Raw genomic sequence first — 21,314 nt, 5'->3', positions numbered from 1 at the left:
CGTTTAAGACTTTTTCTATGTGTGCAAAAGGCCTTTTTCTCTCAAATATTTTCGCAAATTTGTCTAAATCTGTGTAAGTGAGCACTTCTCCTTTGCGGCAATAATTCATCCACCTCACATATCAAAATGCTGATTAGACAGAATTATTATTGCACAGGTGTGCCTTAGAATGACCACAATAAAAGACCTCTCTAAAATGTGTAATTTTACAGTATTGGGAGAAGGGGCTTGGGGAGGGTGGGCAGAAAGCCAGTCAGAATCTGGTGTGACTATCATTTACCTCAAGCCCTGCAACACATGTCCTTTGCTTGTGGCCTGTGGAATGTTGGTCCACTCCTGCTTAATAGCTGTTTAAAGTTACTGGATATCGGCAGATTGAAGATGTTGTCATGTACACCGATCCAGAGCATCCAAAACATGCTCAATGGGTGACATGGGTGAGTATGCTGGCCACGCAAAAATTGGGATGTTTTGAGCTTCCTATAATTGAGTACAGATTCTTACAACATGGGGCCATGTATTATTGCTGCCACATGAGGTTATGGTTGTTGATGATTGGCACAACAATGGGCCTCAGGATCTCATCACAGTATGTCTGTGCTTTCAAAATGGCATCAATAAAAATGCATCTGTTTTTATTGTCCATAACATACGCCTGCCCATACCATAATCCCACTACCACCATGGGCCACTCAATTTACAATGTTGACATTAGCAACCCACACTATGCCATACACACACAGTCTGCCTTGAAACAGTGAAAACCAGGATTCAGCCGTGAAAATAATCTTTTTCCAAAATGCCAGACTGCCATGTTATGACTATCGGGGGTTTCACCAGGTATACAGGAACCCCCAGGAAGTGCAACAAACAGGGTACGCTGGGGGCATAATACAAAGGTAGGCCCTGGCACTAGGGAAAAGGATGTGGAGTAACCTCCTGCACTCATCTGAGGCTGTACCCTGCAACGTGCATATATGGCTTCTTTCATCCCATTGCCAATCACGTGCCTAGAATCTCACTGGCTATGAACTCACCCTGGCTAGTGAGAAGACCTACAAGAGCACTAGTTTCACCACTGCAGCAATCAAAAACGAGGGAAGATAGACAGATGGGGCAAATAAACAATATGATATAACCAAACTCAAAGGCTGCAACCAAACACTAAGGCTGCAGGCTACCCAGTTAAAAAAAACAGCAAAGCTTCAGTAGCTCCTAAAGGCTTCCTCCCTCCAAACGTGGTCAGAACAGAATGATTCTCTATTTCCGGCATCAAGTGATGGATCATGTGACTATTTAAAGAAGATGGGAGAGGTCACAAACTGACTGCATGTTGAGTGAATTAACCAGAAGCTACTAGCAGAGAAAATGACATTAACCCTTGCTGCACCAAGAGAATCAGATATATTTAATATATAGAGCCTCACAAGTTAATGTGCAGGTCAGATCCCAGAACCATCAACTAAAATGCTAGTGCATGCCCTCATAATCTCCCGCCTCGACTACTGTAACATCCTCCTCTGTGGCCTCCCTGCCAACACGCTTGCCCCTCTCCAGTCCATCCTTAACTCTGCTGCCCGACTTATCCACCTCTCTCCTCAATACCACCCCGCTTCTCCTCTCTGCATGTCCCTCCACTGGCTTCCAATCTTCCACCGTATCCAATTCAAACTTCTAACACTGACCTACAAAGCTGTGCATAATCTTTCCCCTCCGTACATCTCCGAACTACTCTCCCACTACACTCCAACACGTCACCTCCGGTCCTCCCAAGATCTCCTCCTCTCCTCCTCTCTCATTCGCTCCTCACGCAACCGACTCCAAGACTTCTCCCGAGCATCCCCAGTCTCCTGGAACTCGCTGCCTCAACACGTCAGATTATCTACTACACTTGCAAACTTCAAACGGAACCTAAAGACTCATCTGTTCAGAAATGCCTATAACCATCAATGACCTCACTGCTTCACCACCGTGCGGAGCTGCCACCCCACCACCGTGCGGAGCTGCCGACCCACCACCGCACGGAGCTGCCGCCCGACCCCTCCACCCCACCTACTGTCTCCTCCCCAAAATCCTTTAGAATGTAAGCCTGCACATCCGGCGTCACTTGCGATGTCGTAGTGTGTAACTCCAAAACTCGCAAAAGCGTCGTTATCGTATCATCGTTGCAAGCTCCGACTTTTCCATAATTGTGCTGCAGCAATGGTACGATGCTGTTCCTCGTTCCTGCGGCAGCACACATCGCTGTGTGTTACGCCGCAGGAGCGAGGAACTTCACCTTACCTGCCGCCGGCGGCTCTACGGAAGGAAGGAGATGGGAGGGATGTTTACATCCTGCTCATCTCCGTCCCTCCGCCGCTATTGGCCGCCTGCCGTGTGACGTCGCTATGACACCGCACGACCCGCCCCCTTAGGAAGGAGGCGGGTCGCCGGCCAGAGGGACGGTCGCAGGGCAGGTGAGTGCATGTGAAGCTGGTGTAGCGATAATTTTCACTACGCCAGCTATCACACGATATCCTACCTGCGACGGGGGCGGGGACTATCGCGTGCGACATCGCAGCATCGGCTTGCGATGTCGCAACGTGCAAAGCCCGCCTAAGGTAAAATGATTTTGGGGGTATGTTAAAAGCAAAAGTAAAGTGAAGGAGACCATTGAAGTCCTGCAGAATTAAAAAGGTGAAACAGTCAACAAAGTGGAACAGCAGGTGGAGATACTAAATTTGTATTTCATGACTGTCTTCTCCCAAAAAACAAATGGAAGTGTACCGCCCTGAGAGAAGCTCGGCTGCTCCCTCGCCGGGCCGAGCCGCTCGAGGTCCGGGCTTGGGTTGTCGGTGGCTCGAGCGCCTCCAGACCGGGGGCCACGTCGCTCTGTTAAGAGGAGGCAGTGGGGTGGTGGTGTGGGACGAGGTTCGCAGCCGGGGGCCGCGTTGTCGTTGTACGGGTGGTGACGGGATGCACCACCGCTGCGGTTGGAGTGAAGGGGGCTCCCGGGATCGGTGTTGAGGGCGCAGCCTGGATGTTAGCCCCTCCGTGGGTAGGGGCGGTGTGTCCCGGGGCCCGGTGGGATGGGCGACGATGATGTCGGGGTGCAGGGTGCCGTGCTGCAGTGCAGTGTCGTGCCCGGATGGCACTGGTGTACTCACTATTAATTCACACTCAGAGTCACTGGTAAACCAAAGTTCAGGTATGGTCGGGTCCTGCAGCCGGCTGCTTGGGTCCCTTGTGAGGCTGATGGTGGCCCCTTTCCCTTGCACCTCTAGTTTTGACTGTTGGCTCCCCTGCCTGGATGGTGGTAGCCCGCTCTCCGGCGTTGAGCTGCCGGAAGAGCCCTCGGTTGCCCGCAGGCGCTGGCCCGTCGGGTGTTTGGCCCTTGGCGGTTGCTCTCACCCGGTATCGGTGGGCTTTTGCCTTCTTTCAGGACTTTGGGTGAGGATGAACCCGTGAGGTCCAGACTGCAATCAGCTAATTTGCCTACACTCAGTGGCTTCCCAGCTAGGACGGGGTCTGAGTACCCGGTTTCTGGTGCTCCGGTAAATGGTTGACTCCCCGGTTCAGGGCCGGCGGGCTCCAACCCTGGCCCGGTCCCTACGGTTCTGCCGGTCATACACCGGTACTCCTGCAGGTGGCCACCACCGTCTGCCTGCCTGACATTACGGGGATCCCAGGCTCCAACCCGGGTCCCTGACAGCTTTTCTCCTCACACCTCCTGTCAACTCCAACTCCAAAACTTAACTGTTTGTATTTCCTGCCTCATGACAGTAGTCTCCTTGGTGGGCGTGCCTTTCTGCCTGACTCCACCCACCTGGTGTGCCCTACTGGCCCTGAGGGAGGCATCAGGTCTCCCTTTTGGGTGGCAGGTGTGTCCTCACAAGGGATGGGTGTGTGTGTGTGTGTGTGTGTGTGTGTGTGGTAGGTGTTGTTACCTGTGACCCCTGGGGTCCAGGGCGTCATCGAAGCATCAACAATAATCATGATAGAAATGATGCTCACTATAGGGACACAGACAGCATGTGCGATTCCAAGCAGTCCCACATGTGGTCGGATCCGTATAGTTACCCAGAGCTACCTGAGAACTCCAGGCCCAGGGTCGTTGCATGGATAATCAGTATCCCCCGCACAAATTTGAAGTTTTACAGTCTGGATTCGCCCATCACTAATGTTCACTTCTTTTAATTGCAGGGTATTGATTGTTTTATTTGTTTATTCTTTTTAGCATGTCATTCCAAAGAATTCTGAAAAAGATTGTTTGCAGGTTTTCCATTTTTTTTGCTCAAGACTTTTGCCTGTCATCTTGTATTCACTTGCTGTTCATTGTCATTTGACAGAAAATCCAGTGCATGTTTTAATTTCTCGAATCCCCATATAGAGCATGGTGTCACGCTCACCGAGTGTAGCAAGCATGGCTAAGTGCGTTCAGACCACCATGCGTCTGATGCACAAGAAAAAACACACAAAAAGGGGACACTAGGTACACAGAAACAACGAGAGGCCCTAGCTAGCGAGAGGGATAGGTGGGCACCTCCTAACCTCACCTACAACTGTCCCTTCTCTCCTCAACAGCATGTCTTCAGTCTCCACAACTGTCACCGACCAGGAACCTGGGACCCTCGGAAGACCTTATAGTTAACCTGATTAGTGAGGGGCAAGTGGAGTTCACTAGACCTGCACTAACAACACACCAGGGAAATAAAGACAAACAAGGGGAAAATTAACAAACAAAAGGATATAGCCTGAGCACAGGAACTTGACTTGCAGAACCTTCCTCAAAGGCGGCCAGGACACAAATGATTTTGTATCTTCAGCCGGGAATGCTGTGATACACCACTTTTTAAAGCTGAAGGGTGTGTCTACTTAGTAAGTGCAGTTGATCACTCAGCAAGGAACTGCTTTGGAAAATCTGCAATAGCAAAACCGGCACTTAACCACTTCAGTGCCAAGAGCAATGAAACACATTTAAATGAAGAGAGCCACATGAGAGGCTCCAGTCCAAAGACTGTCACTGGTCTGAACATGCAGGGAGACGATTGTGGCAGTGCCTCCCCCTTAACGAGAGGCCTCTGGACTCCCAAGGTTGGTACTATCATTTAAATGTGAACAGGTCCTTTTAGTTACCAGTAGGGGGCAACACACACTTCCAGAGCAGGGACCCGTGGACTAAGTCATGGGTGTTTTGTTCTGGGGGTAACTTCAGTCGTACATCCATAGGATTTAGAATGTTAAGAACCCTAAAGAGACTGATCAACTTTGAGTCTAGAGGCGCAAACTCACACTTCCACCTGGTGTTCTTGGTGAACACCCATACAAGGACATATTTGCACAAGTTTGGATCTGGACGTTTATTCACACGCATGCCCTCCTGGCAGAGCTAACAACAAAGGAGTCTCCCTGACTACTCCACAACTTACATGACTCCGGAATGTCTGACTGAAGGCCTGTGACCTTCCCCAACAACACCCTACCCCCTAGGGTTCTTATCTAAAATAAACATAAACACTGTGTGACGTTGGAATATAAAGGCCACAGCAGCCCCATTTATTCATAACATAAACATCAGCCATGTAACAATACAACTCTTCATTGAAGAACCCGAAAAGGAAGGGGGGGGTACCTGAAGGTTAACCAAAATGTTCTTTGCAACATCAGCCTGTCTCCTGACCCTCAGCCGCAACACACCGACTCGAGAGCCCAAGCCAGATGTTGCCCCCACTACGTCCCGCTGAGACTCAACCCAGCAAGGACCCGTTTACCAAACAATTGCACCGCTAGAGGTAACCCGCTCCGGCACTGGGTTCCGTCCTCTCCTCTGTGCAAACCCCCACCTTCAGACACCCCCCTCCTTTCCGCCGCTGCGACAAATACGATCTTCCTTCTTTTCTTCATCGATGACGAATCCACAATTAGGGCGGGCGGGCGGGAACGATTCCAGTCACGTCCAGGTAGGAATGGCCCACCCCCCTCTGACCTGCCCTATATACGACCCCCTATAGCCACCACCCCCTGACCAATCACACTGACCCCTGATCCTAACTGCCCCTTAGCACCACCCCCAAATTTCGCGCCCAAACTGACTTTCTCCATTAACCCCTTATTAACCCTATGGCCTGGCATCCCTCCTAGTCATGTAGCCCTCCCTTAAGCCCCTTCGGGTCAGCAGTCCGGGCTCTTCCTTGACTCCGGAATGTCTGACTGAAGGCCTGTGACCTTCCCCAACAACACCCTACCCCCTAGGGTTCTTATCTAAAATAAACATAAACACTGTGTGACGTTGGAATATAAAGGCCACAGCAGCCCCATTTATTCATAACATAAACATCAGCCATGTAACAATACAACTCTTCATTGAAGAACCCGAAAAGGAAGGGGGGGGTACCTGAAGGTTAACCAAAATGTTCTTTGCAACATCAGCCTGTCTCCTGACCCTCAGCCGCAACACACCGACTCGAGAGCCCAAGCCAGATGTTGCCCCCACTACGTCCCGCTGAGACTCAACCCAGCAAGGACCCGTTTACCAAACAATTGCACCGCTAGAGGTAACCCGCTCCGGCACTGGGTTCCGTCCTCTCCTCTGTGCAAACCCCCACCTTCAGACACCCCCCTCCTTTCCGCCACCGCGAGCTCGCATGACCCCTTGTGCGCGCGAGTCCTCCCACACCAACAAAGCCTTCTCAAGCCCCTCCATCAGCCCTAAGGCCCAAATATCATTTCCCACCGAATTTAAATGGACCCCGTCCCGGCGCAACAAGTCGGCGGACGCCGCTTCCAACTCCGGGTGCCGAACAGAGACACCCCCAACCCGGGAAATGAACCGCCCAATCTCCCGATTCACTTTACTTCGCGCCCTGTTTACTGCCTCCACCGACCTGGCGTGCCGCCATGTCAGCCGCGCAACCATATCCGACCAGACAATTACTAGACCCGGGTGGGAAGACAGGAGCCGCAGGCAGTCACATTTTTTGTCTTGTATCAGGTCCCTGGAAGCCCGGAGACCCAGGTCATTCCCACCCGCGTGTAGTACTACCACGTCCGGTGCTCTGTCCAGCTGCGAATGGTGGCGCCAGGTAGGCAACACCTCACTCCACAGCATGCCCCTGACCCCGATCCATCGCACAGTAGCCTTTTCTCTGGGAACCCCCAACTGGCGGCCGTCCGGTCGTATTCCCGCACGGAACGCCCCCCAATACACGTATGAGTGGCCGAGCACCCACACCAACAATGGGAAACCTACAAAACAAAAGGTGACAACACAACAGGGGAGAGGGGGAGGGGGGGGTGGGGGGGGGGCACAAGGAAGAAAATGGGTAATGATTACCAAACCAATACAGCCCCCGACCCCCCCCCCCCTCCCCACCCGTAGCTCACAACAAGTTCGGCCGGACGTAAGATCGAAACCTGGCCGAGTCCCATCGTCCAATCTTACGGAGAGCCTGCGCGCCCAGACCCCAACGAGCCGCCTGAGTCGCAGCCCCAATCCGAAAGGAGTGCGACGCGAACTCAGCCTCGTTGAGACCGCAACACTGCAGGCACCTCCGAAAGATGCAGACAAATTGGTAACTCGACAAGGCTGACCCGTCCTGGTGGGACAAAAGGGACCCCGGGCGAGCTCCCCTCATCTCTAAAAACGCCGACAGCCATCTGACAGGGCACTCCGCTAAACCAGGTACACCCCATAGTTCCACCATCCGACCTCTACCCAGCTGGTCCGTCTTTGACCGTCTCAAGCAACACCGCACCACATCCATACCGCATTCCACGTCCTCCAGCAACAAACCTCCGTGACTCCTCGTGTTTCTGCTCACCAGTTCACTAATTCTAAACGCCCCAAAGAAGGCCAAAACAAAAGCGGTCCCGAACAACTGGCATTCATACTCCGAACAGCACACCCGAGGCAACACCGACAACAGCTTGCCCAGCAGCTCAAAAGATACCGGGCGCCGAAGGTCTCGGCGCGCCCCCGCCCTCCGGTAACCCTTCATCACCTGGCGCACCCAGAAATCCTTCGTAACGTCCTTCCAGCCCAATAACTTGAAAAAGAAGGAAATGCCCGCTAACCTGCCCGCCACGGCCGACCACGAAAGGCCTTCTTCCTTAGCCCTGCCCAACATAAACAAAACTAAATAAACTCTGTCACCTTCAGATACATGACCTCCCACCTCATCAACCAACTCGAGCCAACGGTCCCACGCTGAATTATAGCTGCGCCACGTACTGGGTGCCACCGAATGTCGGATCAATTCCCAGGCCGGCTGCAAACCAGGTCCCACAACCAGACGGGCCATACGGTCTCCTGCTGCTCCGCGTCCGGCGCCAGCATTCGAAAGCGGTCCCACTGGAAGCGAGATAAAGCATCAGCCACAGAATTCAGCACCCCCGGCACATGTACAGCGCAGACCCACAAGTTCAACTCCAGACATTTCAGCACCAAGTGACGCAAGAGGTCCACTACCGGGGGGGAATCAGCTGTCAACCTGTTAACACACTGAACCACCCCCAGGTTGTCACACATGAAACGCACCTTCCTGTCTTTCAAATCCTGTCCCCAAACCTCTAAGGCCACGACAATAGGGAAAAGTTCCAACAGGGCCAAATTCCTAGTCAGACCGCAAACCCGCCACGAATCAGGCCACCTGCCGACACACCATCTCCCCCCAAAATATGCGCCAAATCCACTGGATCCCGCCGCGTCCGTATACAGCACCAACTCCTCATTTGACACCACCTCACGAAGCCACAATGACCGTCCATTGTACAGCTGCAAAAAACGGGACCACACTCTCAGGTCCGCCTTATGCTCCACCTTCAAACGCACAAAATGCAAAGGGTGCAACACACCGGTGGTGGCTTGAGCCAAGCGACGGGAAAAACTCTCCCCATCGGCAATATTCTACACGCAAAATTCAACTTCCCCAACAGGGACTGCAAGTCCCGTAAACGAATCTTCTTGGCCTCAATGGCCCCTTGAACACAACGCCTCAAATCCACCAGCTTGTCCTCCGGCAAGCGGCACTCCATGGCAACCGTATCCAGCTCGATACCCAGGAATTTCAAAACCGTAACCGGACCCTCCGTCTTCTCCGGCGCCAACGGAACGCCAAACCGGCGAGCAACCTGCTCCACTGTCCGAAGCAAAAGGGAACACTGCGAGGATCCCGCAGGCCCCATGCACAAGAAGTCGTCCAAGTAATGCAACACTGAATCTAGACCCGCCTCCTCCTTAATTACCCATTCCAAGAAACAACTAAACTTCTCAAAATAAGAACAGGAAATTGAACAGCCCATAGGCAAACAACAATCTACATAAAACTTGTCCTCCCACCAACACCCCAACAGGTGAAAACTGTCCGGGTGCACCGGCAACAGGCGGAAGGCCGCTTCTATATCCGTTTTCGCCAACAGCGAACCACAGCCCAACTTCCTTAACCATTCCACAGCCTTATCAAAACGGACATACGAAACCGAAACCAGCTCAGGATCAATACCATCGTTCACCGACCGGCCAGTAGGATAGGACAAATGGTGGATGAGCCGGAACTTGTTAGGTTCCTTTTTTGGGACCAACCCCAACGGGGACACAACCAAGTCCGGCAATGGAGGGGCATCAAAAGGCCCCGCCATCCGTCCTAGCTCCACCTCCTTCCGTAACTTATCCGCAACAACCTCACCATGTAGGCGCGTCGACTGCAAATTTTTTAAACGAATCTCTCCCGTCTTAACCACTGACGGTATCTTGAAACCAAAACTAAAACCGTCACTCAACAATTCCGCCGATCCCCGGTCCGGGTATCTACTTAGAAACGGCGCCATCCGATCTACCCTCACCGGGGTCCTCCCTTTTTGACGAAGACTCCACGGCCTTTCCTTTTCCCTTCCGGAAGCACTTAAGGTGACTGTGGGCGCCACCACAGCCCGAACACTCGTGCTTGAATCGGCAGGAAGACCCAAACCGGCATTCCTTCTCATTAAACTGCCAGCAAACGCCCTTTTTGGGCCCCGACGAGGTGCCAAATGATCCCCCGCCGGTGCCCCCTGGAAAGGACTGTGATGCCGACTTCGGCGCAGCCATCAGCCGCATCCATAGACTAATTTCTTTGTGGTCCCACCGTAAACTGGGTCTGACCGCCTTCCACTGGCGAAACTGCTCGTCATATCTTAGCCAAGCAGTCCCCCCATAGGTCCTATACGCCTCACAGATAGAATCCAGATAACAGAAAAGCGCTGTACAGTTATCCGGAGCCTTTTCCCCCACCACACCGGCCAGTATCACAAAGGCCTGCAACCAGTTCTGAAAAGTGCGGGGAATAAGGCGATAACGCCGCCGTTCTTCCTCGTCCTTTTTGCTCTCATCCGGTTTAACCCGATCCAGATTAAACTTTTCCAACGGAAGCAATGAGAATATTTCAACATATTCATCCTTCCATATTTTTTCCCTGGTCTCCTGCTTCAGATGCGCCCCCAACGGGCCATCAAAGCAAACATACACTTCCCCTCTCGCCTTGTCATCCAATCGAACAATGTCCACTGCAGCCGCAGCTGCGGCAGCGGGAGCCGCAGCTGGGGCCGCGGGAGCCGCCACCACCGGCTCACCCACCGCATTGCCACTAGCAACCCCTCCAACCGCAGGAGTCGCAACCTCCTGCCCCGTCGCTCCCTGCCACACCAAGCTAGGGCCCCCCACAGGGGCAAACAAACCCCTAACCAACCTCAACAACTCGGATGCCACACTGCCGTCACCCGTCACCACATTCACGACCCGCCCGCCACTCGGGCCACCAAGTAAACCCCCCGTACCACCAACCACATGCACGCCCTGCACGCCATCCGTATCACCAGACACACCATCCATAGCCAAACCAGGTGCACGAGAAATAGAAGAAACCGTGGTCTTACCAGGCTGACTCCGAGAAGATCCCGAAACAGCCGTCACATGTTCTCCGCGTCGCACTCCAGCCGCCTCGCCGACCTCCACGATCTGGTCCCCGTTGCCGTCCTCCGCGACGTCCTCCTCCAGGGTTGCCTCCTCGTCCTCACTGGACCCAGGCCCAGGGAGCCCGCCGTCCGGCAGACTCGACCTTAGGCCCCGTCCGCCCGCAGCACCATCCATCCTCCGCGACGATCCAGACGCTGGCTCCGCCACATAAACGCCGCCTGGGGCATGCCGTCCGGCATCCCCGCGTGCTCCAGCTGATCCCGACGCCGTCCCATCGTTGTCCCTCCGCTGCGATCCCAGGCCGGGCCCCGCTGATCCGGGCCGTCTCCGTACGGACTCCCCCGCCGCCACTGGGACCCCATGCTCCTGCATGGGCCCCGCTCTGCTCCTGGACCTTGCTGCCGCCGCCACTGTGGCCTCATCTGCGCCCCGCGATCCCGCTGGCCCACGCAACCCAGCTGGCCCCCATGACCCCGCTGGCTCATACGACCCCGCCGACCCACGCGACCCCGCCGACCCACGCGACCGCGCCGGCCCACGTGACCGCGGCGGGTCAGGTGACCGCACCGGGTCAGGCGAGCCTGCCGGATCGCGAGGACGCGGCGGGACGGGTGAGTACGCGGGGTCACATGACCGCGCACGGTCAGGTGACAGCGCCCGGTCAGGTGACATCGCCGCCCCACGTGACCGCGCTGCCCCACGTGATCGCGCCGCCCCACGTGACCGCGCCGCCCCACGTGACCGCGCCGCCCCACGTGACCGCGGCGGGTCAGGTGAGCGCGCTCGGTCAGGTGAGGCCGCCGGAGCACAGGGGGACGCCGGGTCACGCGAGCGCAGCGGGCCCCGTGACCGCGCCGGGTCAGGTGACCGCGCCGGGTCAGGTGACCGCGCCGGGTCACGCGGCCGCGACGCGCGCGTCACTGCCGTGCGCCGCGACCCGGAAGAGGAGGGGAGGCCGGCCGTGTCGCTCACCGCCCCGTTGCCTTGGCGCCCGCGGCCCGACTTCCGGCCGGGGCCTCGCGACGTCCCGGCTCCCGGATCCACCGCCGCACATCCACTCGGGCTCCGTCTCCGCTGCCGGCTCCTCGGCGTCATCTCCGGGCTGAGGCGCTCCGGGGGCCGAGTTCTTCGCTGCCGCTTCGGAGGCAGGGGGGTCCCCTCTTCCTCGCCGACGCCGGACCATCGCAGGAGCTGCTCGTCCATCCAACGCTGTCCACGCTGCTCCGCCATCCTCTTCATCTGTGCCATGAAGTCCTCCATCTTCGGGATCCAGCCACAACGATTCCAGTCACGTCCAGGTAGGAATGGCCCACCCCCCTCTGACCTGCCCTATATACGACCCCCTATAGCCACCACCCCCTGACCAATCACACTGACCCCTGATCCTAACTGCCCCTTAGCACCACCCCCAAATTTCGCGCCCAAACTGACTTTCTCCATTAACCCCTTATTAACCCTATGGCCTGGCATCCCTCCTAGTCATGTAGCCCTCCCTTAAGCCCCTTCGGGTCAGCAGTCCGGGCTCTTCCTCTCTGGAAGCGCACACTTAGAGGGACCGACTACCCTGCCCTGATCACCTCTACCGGAGCCGCACTGAGGCCTACTCTTCCTGTGAGGTGGGGGGTAGCGTACCCTTACTTTTATTTGACACTTTAGAGGTCCCTGCTGGCAGGCAGTGTGGTGGGTGTTTAATAAGAACTGCAGCAATGGTAGCACCCAGGCACTTAGGCTACTTTCACACATCAGTTTTCTGTATTCAGGCACAGTCCTTTTTTTTCCTGATCCAACGGATCCTGAAAAAAAAGTGAAAACCGTATCCATCGGATCCGTTTTTTAACGGATCCGTTATGCCGGATCCGTTAAAAAACGGATCCGGTGGATACGGTTTGCATCCGTTTTTGCATCCTTTTCGTCCGTTTTTTGGCTGGATCCGTTTTGTTAATTACATTGGAGCATGCTCAGTTTAGAAAAACGGATCCGGCGGCCGCATCCGTTTTTTACCGCATTACGCTGGCGTCCATAGGCTTCTATTGTAAAACACGCCGTATCGCGCCGGATCCGGCGCGATGCGTTTTTTTTGCCGGACAAAAAAACGTTGCAAGCTACGTTGCCTCCGGCCGCCGCTTTAACTAATTTTGCCGCATCCGGAAAAAAACGGATGCAACGCAAAGCCATCCGGTACAATCCGGTAACAATGCAAGTCTATGGGGAAAAAACGGATGCGGTACCGGATCCGTTTTACCCGTTTTTTTCCGGATTGAACCTGATGGCAAAAAACTGATGTGTGAAAGTAGCCTTAGTCTCACAAAAACTACCCCAACTGACAACTTCCACAGACTGCCAGTCTATCACAGGGTTATGCCTGTTCAACCAAGGAAGTCCCAGCATGATAGGAGTGGGCAAATCCTCCAGGACACAACAGGATAAACGTTCCTTATGAACTGAGCCCACTTGCAGGTTGATATTAGGCATGGTATGTGTGAACTCTCTCTGGCTGAGCAGAGCTGAGTCAATAGCCTGGATGGGAATGGATCTTGACAGTGCACTACGCGTCAGACCCAAAGTCTGCGTAAAGCAAGAATCCACCAAATATGCACCGACTCCGCTGTCCACCAACACAGAGATTGTCTCAGTTTTTCCACCTATAACCACCTCTGATGTAATGGTGAACTGAGATGTATAGATGTCCCTATGCAGACCCTATGCAGTCTCCACAACTGTTACCAAATAGGAACCTGGGACCCTCGAAAGACCTTATAGTAACCTGACTAGGGAGGGGCAGATGGGGTTCACTAGACCTCACCGCTGCACTAACAACACACCAGGGAAGTAAAGACAAACAGGGGGAAAATTTACAAACAAAAGGATATAGCCTGAGAACAGGAACTTGACTAGGAGAACCTTCCTCAAAGGTGGCTGGGACACAAATGACTTTGTATCTTCAGCAGGGAATGCTGGGATACAACACTACTTAAAGCTTAAGGGATTGACTACCTAGTGCAGCTGATCATTTGGCAAGGAACTGCTTTGGAAAAGTTGCAATAGCAAAATTGGCACTTAACCACTTCAGTGCCAAGAGAAATGAAACTCATTTATATGAAGAGAGCCATATGAGAGACTCCAGTCCAAAGGCTGTCACTGGTGTCAACATCCAGGGAGGCATCCGTGACACATGGACAGCGTCAAAATGCACTGACCACTGTGTGACGCTTGACCACAAAAGATTTTTCAAAGATTACTTCAATACATTCCTGCGATGATTAGAAGCAGCAAAAAATGAATGCAGATGCCGAAAAAAGTCAACAAATTTTACAGTCTGTAGACAACAATATGCTGCTTTTACTCCCACCAAGTTCAAGCTGTGTCAAGTACAGGGGACATAGATTGCAAACTCATTAACTTGATGAATCTGTGCTTGCAATTCAGTATATCATCCTGATATATTTGAGGCATTATTGTATGACTGAACACACAGTTTGACAATGGAATTTTGTTCTCATTCCAAAATTCTCAACAGTGTCTGTTAGATCCTTTGCTCCATGAGAAAAAATGGGGATGAACATCAAGAAACGTTCTACATGTTCACAGCCTTTATTGTATCGGGTAGTAAATGTCAGTGTGTGAGATGTCTGGAGTGGAATCTACACTTAGTGAATAATACTTTGACTCTTTTAATTCTTTAAGACTAGTACAAAAAAACGGTAGTCCTATTAAATAAATAAATTCCTCTTAAATATTTGTAGATAAATATGACGGATTCCCTTTTCCAGGATCTCCAAACTTTTTGAGTTGTTCTTCCAATAAATGGTCAAATTCACTCAGCAGCTCTAGTATATCTAAATAGTTGCCATTTTTTGCTGACCCAATAAGGCTGCTTTCACACTATGTTTTTTTAACATGCGTCATGAACGTTTTTTTGCTGTAAAAGCGGATCCCGCTTTTACAGCAAAAAAACGCATACAAACGCATGTGTTATTTTGCAGGATCCTGTCACTTTAAGTTTATGGGCAGGCATTGGAGTCATGTGATCGGGAGTCAGTGGAACTGAACGTGATAGACTGGGAGCCGGCTTCTGACAGCTGCAGAGGCTCGTAACCAAGGTAAACATCGGGTAACTTGCTTAGATACCCGATATTTACGTTGGTTACTAGCATCTGCAGGTGCTAGGAGCAGGGCTCCCTGCTCCCTGCACACATAACCAACGTAAACATCGGGTAACTAAGAGAAGCGCTTTGCTTGGTTACTAGGGGGCGAGAGACAGAGAGGGAGGGAGCGAGAGACAGAGAGGGAGGGGGCGAGAGGGAGGCGGAGAGAGACAGAGAGGGAGGGGGAGAGAGGGACTGATCACCCGAGGCTGGTTTCTGGGCATGCTCAGTAGAGCAAGCAGGATCCTGTCTATCAGCATGCCAGCGTTCACATACGTTTGGGTGCAGTATAGTCAGGATCCAGCAATTTGCAGTATTTGGCCGCAGCTCAAAAACGCTACAAGTAGCGTTTTTGAAAAATGTTAAAAAACTGGAACTCGCTGGATCCTCACTATAACGCACGCAAACGCAGGTGAACGCATGTTGACGCGAGTCCATTGCAGGTGCATTGAAAAGAAAACGCATTTGCACTGGATCCGTTTTTGCGTTAAAAAACGTTCATGATGGATGTTAAAAAAACGTAGTGTGAAAGCAGCCTAATCTGATTGTCTCCACGAAATGGCAAACCTCTGGAGGCAAGAAAGCAAATTTCATAAACCGTTCTTTTAGTGTAAAGTTATCCAAAAAGTTTAGTTGCGCTTTAACATACACAGATTAGCAGGGGTCTCTATGCTTGTGGGGCCCCAGGGCAAATGCCCAACTAGCCCATACTTTAAGATGGTCTGCATACACTCACTTTTGTTGCCAGCGGTTTAGACATTAATGACAGTTTGTTGAGGTATTGAAAGGACACCAAATTTACACTGTTATACAAGCTGTACACTGACTACTTTACATTTAATCAAAATGTCACATATTCAGTGTTGTCCTATGAAAAGATATAATAAAATATTTACAAAGATGTGAGGGGTGTACTCACTCTTGGGATATACTGTTGCTGGCTTAAGTTTAAAGCACCACTCCATGTGTTTTTTTTCAGTGATAGAGTGGCGCTTTAAATCTAAGCCCCCTAACCCTGGTATAATACTCACCTACTGCCCTCTTCATCCTTTTTCAACACCACTCCAGACAAGCGGTGCAATCTTGTGGCAGTAACTTATGACTGTCCAGAAGTCGGAAGTTACATCACAAGCGCTCAATGTAACTCTTTGAGAGCCAGAACGAGGGTCTCATTGATTTACATTGACTTGTGACCTCCAGCTCACTCCATGAAACACTAGAGCTGCAGGTAAATCAAAAAAGTGCTAAGACCGACAGGAGCACCGCTGGAAAAAGATGAAGGCAGCGGCAGGTGAGTGTAAGACAGGGGCTGGGATACTTACATTAAAAGCACCACTCCAGCTCTGAAATAGATAAAATCCCACTATAGTGGTGCTTTAAATACCATGACTTGTCATGTACAAGTATGTTCTTGCTATATATAACATTGTCTTTGCATTTATTTATGATTTGTAATACTGTATAAGCAGCATTTTAAATTTTTGAACTTGATGGACAGCCAGTCCCCTCAAACGTGGGGAGCTAGCTGTCAATCAGCAGTGGAAAACCATGGACAAAGCAGGGTGGAGTAGGCAGAGCTGCTCTCTTGATATGAAGTCGAAGGAAGCAGCAGAATGTCTGGCAGGAGTGGTCTGGGACCACCTTGAGCCTAGTAGTAAGCAACTACCTGCCTGTCAGGTAGTTCCCCATGGGAAAAAAATAAAAATAACATTTTTAGCATATAGCTAGTAGGAAAAGCCATAACATATTGTTTAATGAGTTTCTATTAAACCAATGCAGATCTTAGATCTGCTTTTTTCCTGCACTGTGAAATTCACAGCAGCACGTTATCCAAGGAAGTGGTTCTCTAGAGCGCTATTCAAATGAGGGGGCTGGGTTGAAATTCCATGCACAATTTATGGCCTTAAAGGGAATCTATGGGGAGATAAGGTATGCACACCAGTGACTATGTAAGGGGAATACATGAAATAGCAGAAACTGCTGTGTGAATACTGACTTGAAAAATCCAATTCCCCTTACATAGTCACTGGTGTGCATACCTTATCTCCCCATAGTGATGTTTTTTTAGGTTTTTGCACCCAGTTCAGACTTAGAATGGTGTTCCAAACGTTATTCCTTATTTGTTAGTAGTTTTTCGTTTGTGAACCCTCCCCAACCACACCTATTGCCAATCCATATCATACGCATAAATAGCCTGGGTCTCAGCTTCCCATACACGGTAAGTTTTTTAACTGCATGAGAGGACACACACAAGCTAGGGACCCCACCGTAGAGAAATACTTTGGCGTAGTGTTGGGGCTCTATTGCATTGATCAATTCAGTAGCTAAATTTCTCTTTATTCATATATTCATGGCAGTAATGCAGATTCCATTTTTCACATTGTCATTCTTACATATAGCTATTGGATTTTTCAAGTCAGTATTCACACAGCAGTTTCTGCTATTTCATGTATTCCCCTTACATAGTCACTGGTGTGCATACCTTATCTCCCCATAGTGATGTTTTTTTAGGTTTTTGCACCCAGTTCAGACTTAGAATGGTGTTCCAAACATTATTCCTTATTTCTTAAAGGGAATCTGTCAGCAGGTTTTTGTAATATGAAGATGTGACGCCCTGGGCAAGCCAGGGGTCACAGGTCATGACACCACCACACCCTACACCCTGGATAGGTACACCGAAGCTACCCAAAAATCCTTGTTGCCTTCCTCCAGGGGCTGATGTCCACACCAGGGGGTGGGCCAGGCAGTTGGCTCCGCCCACCGAGGAGTTCACAGTCCTGGAGGCAGGAAAACCAGGCAGTTAGATGAAGGGAGAGTTGGAAGTGAGAAGGAAGTGGTAGAGGAGCAAAGGAGAGGAGTTAAAGTGGAAGAGAAAGTGACAGTTGAGAAAGCCTGAAGTTGGTCCGGGTGTGTGCCCCGGACTGAGAACAGCAAGGTTAGCAGACGGCGGTGACCGTCTGCAGGAGAGGCTGATCGGAGGTTGCCGAAAGGACCATGGACGGGTGGTGGCCCGGCGGTACCGGAGCGGTATACGAAGAGAAGCCAGCACCATTGGCAGGGGCCTTTCGGATCCCGGCAAGGCTAGGAGTCGCCGTGAATTTGCCAAATCCGTCAGTGAAGGGGACCTCCTGGGTCTCCCAACAGATAAGTCCCGATTGAAGGCAACAGTCCAACCGTAGGAGAGAGACACCGCCACCGCCAAGGCACCAGTTTCTCAGGGCCAGCGCCTGCGGGCAAAGAGGGGCTCCTCCGGCCCATATCCAAGCCGGGGAGCGGGTTACCGGTGGGAACCCATCGCTACCAACATAGACTTAGGTGCAGGAAAAGGGACCGTCACCGTCAACTACCGGGGAAAAGCAACAGCAGCCGTCCGTGGGAACCGTCTTTCCAGCCGTGTGTTTTACCAGAACTGTGTCCCCGTCTCAGGCTGAGTGAGTACCACAGTGCCGTGAGGCACAGCGCTGCCCCCGCGTCCCTGCACCCCACCAAGCCCTGCACCGGCCTCGCCATCCCTCATCCCCCACCTCATCACTGGGCCCCGGGACAACCACCCCCTACCCACGGAGGGGAGAACCAACAACTTTGCTGCTCCCTGTCACCGCTCCCGGGATCCCCATACAGAGCAGCGGTGGTGTCCACACAATCACCACAACCGTGGGTGGCGTCACGGACAATAAACAATCCCAAAAACCAGTCCCCTTTCACTCACGGGTGAGGAGCGCCGCTCGAGTCCCCGGGATCCGGCCCATCGCTCGAGCCACCGAGCAGCAGCAGGCCGCAGCAGCAGCGGCAGCCGGACCCGAGCAGTGGGAGAGCGCGGCGTCCCCTCCTCTGCCCGTGACAGACAGCATGCTGTTTGGGTTAGCAAAGAGATTTCAGTCAGCTAGAGTTCAGCTGGTTCGTCACACCCCCTGATGTGATTAGTAACTCGCTGTCTTTAGACTTTGTATATAGAGATGAAAACGGAGACAGAAGTCTTTAAATTTGCCTAATGAACACTATACCCCATAATCACATAGTCACCAATCAACAGCGCTAGTGCACATAAATTTTTTTTTTTATTTTTAATTGGTCAGACACAAAGTATAACGAGTATAGACAATAACAGTGTTTAAGAGCAGGTTAAGACAGAGAGAGGCAATTAAATCCCCATGTGAAGCCGCATGTTGCAAAGGTACATACAATGATATAGGTGGTACACTTAATTCCCCACAGTGGTGAGCGCTGGGTCATCAAGTAAAAACATTCAGGATAGGCAGCTGACTTCCAAAAGGATAATATACAGGACAGGATCACAAAAATAAATGTTAATACATATTAAGCCAGCAATTACATGTAACATCACCACAGCGCAAAAACGAAGAGTGGGGCTTACCAGAGTAAGTAAGGGCACATGCGGGGACACATGGGGAGCAGTCCCAACACGTGTTTCGTGCAAATGACTTCCTCGGGGGACCGTGGACAACCAGGGGAAAGTGGGCTTTATATACCTGCCTTAATACCATAAGGTTTGCAGCACCTGTCGCAGTTCCAAGGGGCTGGGATGTGCAGCATCAGTATGGGCGGCTACTCCAGCGTCGCCAGGGCTGGGAAAACCCCCTTAGTGACGTCAGTTTTACCCAGGGGAAGCTGCAGGGAGAGCCGCACCTACTGAGCATGCCCAGTCCCGCAACCAGTAAGTGCGACTGCAAATCTCATGTCAAGTACTGGCAAAAGTGAGGGCAAAGCCATAAAATTGTATACAACAGGCTAGAAGCATCATACAAGGTAGAACATTGAAAAGTAGATCACCAAATACTCGTATATGTTAATAATAACAATACAATTAAATAACATGAATTAATAATTAATAATGATCACATATAAAAGTATTTTCTTTATTATTGCATTTCCAATTTGTTATTCACTTCTTTTCCTGAGCAGTAGAGCAGTAACTTGAGAAAATGACATGAGGGTCATCGGGCAGGGACACAAAACAATAGAATAGACGAGAGACAACAGCCTGACCTTCCAACTCCTCTAGTCTCTTGTATACAATTTTATGGCTTTGCCCTCACTTTTGCCAGTACTTGACATGAGATTTGCAGTCGCACTTAGGCTACTTTCACTCATCAGTTTTCTGCATTCAGGCACAATCCTTTTTTTTCCTGATCCAAAGGATCCGGCAAAAAATATAAAACCGTATCCACCGGATTCGGTTTTTAACGGATCCGTTATGCCGGATGCGTAAAAAACCGGATCCGGTGGATACGGTTTGCATCCGTTTTTGCATCCGGTTTGTCCTTTTTTTTGAAGGATCAGCTTTTTTAATTAATTTGGTGCATGCGCAGTTTACAAAAACGGATCCGGTAGCCGCATCCATTTTTTACCGCATTGCGCCGGATCCGGCGTCCTTAGGCTTTTATCGTAAAACACGCCGTATCGCACCGGATCCAGCGCGATGCGGTTTATTTGCCGGACACAAAAACGTTGCAAGACACGTTGCCTCCGGCCACCGCTTTGATAAATTTTGCCGCATCCGGAAAAAAACGGATGCAACGCAAAGCCATCAGGTACAATCTGGTAACAATGCAAATCTATGGGGATAAAACGGATGCGGTACCGGATCCGTTTAACCCGTTTTTTTCCGGATTGTACCTGATGGAAAAAAATTGATGTGTGAAAGTAGCCTTACTGGTTGCAGGACCGGCATATGTCACTAAGGGGGTTTTCCCAGCCCAGGCGACGCTGGAGTAGCCGCCCATACTGATGCTGCACATCCCAGCCCCTTGGAACTGCGACAGGTGCTGCAAATCTTATGATATTAAGGCAGGTATATAAAGCCCACTTTCCCCTGGTTGTCCACGGTCCCCCGAGGAAGTCATTTGCACGAAACACGTGTTGGGACTGCTCCACATGTGTCCCCGCATGTGCCCTTACTTACTCTGGTAAGCCCCACTCTGGTTTTTGCGCTGTGGTGATGTTACATGTAATTGCTGGCTTAATATGTATTGACATTTATTTTTGTGATCCTGTCCTGTATATTATCCTTCTGGAAGTCAGCTGCCTATCCTGAATGTTTTTACTTGATGACCCAGCGCTCACCACTGTGGGATATTTAGTGTACCACCTATATCATTGTATGTACCTTTGCAACATGCGGCTTCACATGGGGATTTAATCGCCTTTCTCTGTCTTAACCTGCTCTTAAAACACTGTTATTGTCTATACCCCTGTTATACTTTGTGTCTGACCAATTAAAA

General features: G+C 51.4%; 1 protein-coding gene across 1 annotated transcript in view; it reads right to left on the bottom strand.

Moving 5' to 3' along the window:
* CILP2 (cartilage intermediate layer protein 2) overlaps positions 1-21,314 on the bottom strand; it is a 118,751-nt gene that overhangs the window by 92,182 nt on the left and 5,255 nt on the right. The window lies entirely within an intron of this gene.

This window comes from Anomaloglossus baeobatrachus, chromosome 1 (genome assembly GCF_048569485.1).
Source record: "Anomaloglossus baeobatrachus isolate aAnoBae1 chromosome 1, aAnoBae1.hap1, whole genome shotgun sequence".
NCBI lineage: Eukaryota > Metazoa > Chordata > Amphibia > Anura > Aromobatidae > Anomaloglossus > Anomaloglossus baeobatrachus.
The sequence above is the reverse complement of the archived record's forward strand: the minus strand, read 5'-3'. Positions and strand labels throughout refer to the sequence as shown.